This window comes from Hemibagrus wyckioides, unplaced genomic scaffold (genome assembly GCF_019097595.1).
Source record: "Hemibagrus wyckioides isolate EC202008001 unplaced genomic scaffold, SWU_Hwy_1.0 Contig15, whole genome shotgun sequence".
NCBI lineage: Eukaryota > Metazoa > Chordata > Actinopteri > Siluriformes > Bagridae > Hemibagrus > Hemibagrus wyckioides.
This window is the reverse complement of record NW_026690775.1, coordinates 372,848-376,053: the sequence shown is the minus strand read 5'-3', so window position 1 is coordinate 376,053 and position 3,206 is coordinate 372,848.

Below are 3,206 nucleotides of genomic sequence, written 5' to 3'. Positions count from 1 at the left end.
AGGAACAACATTGTTTTCCTGAGTGTTTAGTTCAAACCTCTAGCTTTAGAAATGAATGTCAGTGTTACTATTTGATGTACATCTCCACCTCTAGCTCCACCTACTTGTATTTATGTATATTCATGATAACTGTTCTATACTGTATACTGTTTATATAAATCTGTACAAATGTTTTTGTATTAAGGTCCTAAGCCATGGATTCACTCGTACCATTTACTCAATTTTCCTGTGATATTTTGACATTGTTAGTTACATCACTTGTTTTTGGATCTCTCTCTCTCTCTCTCCCTCTCTCTGCCTCTCTCTCTCTCTCTCTCTCTCTCTCTCTCATTAATAAAATGAGATGGACATTCAGTAAAGTCCTTTCTTTAGTAGGTGGTGTTTGTGACTGCACTGTGTGACACTGGTTTTGTTGGTGTGTAAACTAAACCCATCACTGGGTCACACGGTTATCACAGTGTTTTGCATAGTGCTACTTTCCATTAGTAATTTTACAGATTGTTCTATTGCCTAATTGTTCTGTGAAATTCTATCTAAGACAGTTTTACTGGATTAAATGTACTTAGCAGTGGTATTTATTGGTTTTGTGTGTAGAAATCTGTTTTGTGTATTTACCTTCCTCTGTGTGTCATTTGTACAGCAGAAGGTGGCTTATTGTTAGAACCATTAAAAGAATAAGGTTTATTTGAGAATACAGAAGAAATATTCACACAAAAGTATGTCTTCATAACCCCCATATATTTCTCTTTAAATACTGCTGAATTTGTCATTTTCATGTTTGAAAGCAGCTATAAAACTCAACTCCACTGAATTGGCCATTAAGAATGTCATTTGACTCTGATCTGACTTTGATTTTAATGTAATTGATATAGACATCTGCTTAATAAAGCCACTGTGAAAAAATTAGTTTAGCTGATGGATCCAGGCACAGCAGCTGCACTTTGCAGTTCACAGAAAAGTATTGATTCACCCCTAATTATTAACAGTAGTACAGATTTATTATCAAATATAATTAAGATCATCTGTGACTTGGGGCCTGAAACAAAAATCTGACTGAGTTTCCTAAACAGACAGGTTTTTTTTTTTACAAGTTCTGCAGATGCAGGGTCTCAGAGGGTAACAGACATATTCCCAAAACCCACAGCAATTAAGTGCTGAAGTATTTAAATCAATGTCAAAAGCACACTGGGAAATCAAACTTGTGGACATTCTTATTATTCAAGACTCAAGACCAAAGTAAACCTGCACAGGAACATATGTTGAACACGTCAGATCTCAAGCACAATAAACACAGAAATAACTGTTCATCAAAGAATTCATATTTTAGAATTAATATTAATAAAGCTGCCACCACTGACTATGAGAACTGCACTTAGTGCTGTGGAGACTGAGTGAACATGTGGCAGCACAGTGAGAGTCTGGAGTGGAGCAACCATTTCCATTTCAAGTAGAACTTGTGATTTCAAGTGCTATTTTATAATCTGCTAAATAATGAAGAGTGAAGTCTTCAGTTCACTAGTGTTACATTAAAAATCAGCACCTTAAAATACTTAAATACATATTGTTAGTAAACCTTGTGTTATATTTTATTACATCAGGAGAATAACAAAATAACACCATAAGCATTAGCAAAAATATTTTTTTTATTAAATATTAACATTTATTTTTAACGGATCTATTCTTCTCTGGTTATTCAACCAATAAGCATTAGCAACATATCCAAGACGATCATTGTTGATATTCAAGCAAATGAACGTCAAAGTCTGAGAATTAAGAAAGAAAAGTGTATTTGAATGAAACAGGTAAACATCTCCCCCTGCTGAGAAAAACATGCAGCTTGACTTTTTGTACAGTCTGTATGAGTTTTGTGTCACTGTGGGCTCCATGGTGCAGTAGTACAGTGCAGAGTCTGATACTGCAGCAGGAAAGATCTCCAGATCTACTTTCTTCTCATTTTTACGAACTTTGGTGGATAGTCGTGGGTCATGTTCAGATTTAGTGACACTATCTGTGGATTTATGAATCTGCAGGAGATATTCTGGTTCTGATTGAGGTTTTTGTCGATACCAGTGGAGATAGTTAGCTGAGTCATCATATGTGCAGGTCAGTGTGATGTTGCTGCCTTCACTTGAAGATATGATGGTTTGTTCTGGTGTAATGCTGCTGTCAACAGCACCTGCTATAAAACATTACAACAACATAAACATTTCTACTTTCATTGTGTAAGTTAATTAATCATGTTTAGGTATCAGGTCAAATTTCCAGCATTCACCTAAAGTTTGTGTATAATATAAATGACTTACCAATGTTTTTAACAACTATGAAAATAAAGAAGAGTAACATGACTGTTGTGTCTCTCTTGCAGTAGGTATAAATGGCAGGATCTCTGTGAAACTTTCTAAACTGTATCTTACCACATCTAGCTCCACCCACTTTTACTTACTCATAGTCATGTCAGTTCTGGTATCATATGTAATAAATCCATTGTTTAAGTTAATTGACTGAAACAAGCAATGAATGTTCATAATATATTTTACGTCATGTTTAAATCTGTTAAGGCTGATTTTTGCTAAATTTAATGATCATTTTAAGCAGTTCACTAGAATAAGACACCCTTTATTAATCTCATATTGTGTCTGTAGTTTAATAACTGCATTCAACCATATATTTAAATTAATTTAAGTTATTCTGTAGTGCTACATGCTACACAATGTAATTAATGCTATGAGCCTCCCCTTGATAAAGCACTCCCTAAATAAAATGTTTCACTATGCTGGAGTAAACAAATACTTGACTAAATGAGTCCCATTTGTCTCAGAAGGTATGAATACCATCTAAATTTGAAAAAAGTCTTACAATATGTACAAATTCATCTAACAAATAACTGATTACAAGTTTCTTTTCATCATTAATGCTATAGACTAGCACTGGTTCTGAGGTTCACATCTGTTCTGAGGGGTTTGTAAAAGGTCATTGCTCTAGCTCACATCCAACAAAGTAACAGTGATCTGTACAAACATAAAACACACAAGACTGAATGAATAAATGAATGTACCATTTTATTTATTTATTTGTTTGTTTGTTTGATGATTTCAAATGACTATTAATTACAGTGAATCATGGACAAAACTGGCAAGAAAAGATCAATAAACTTAATTTCATGTCATATGCACCCAAACATCCAAAACAATGGATCTGTGTCTATA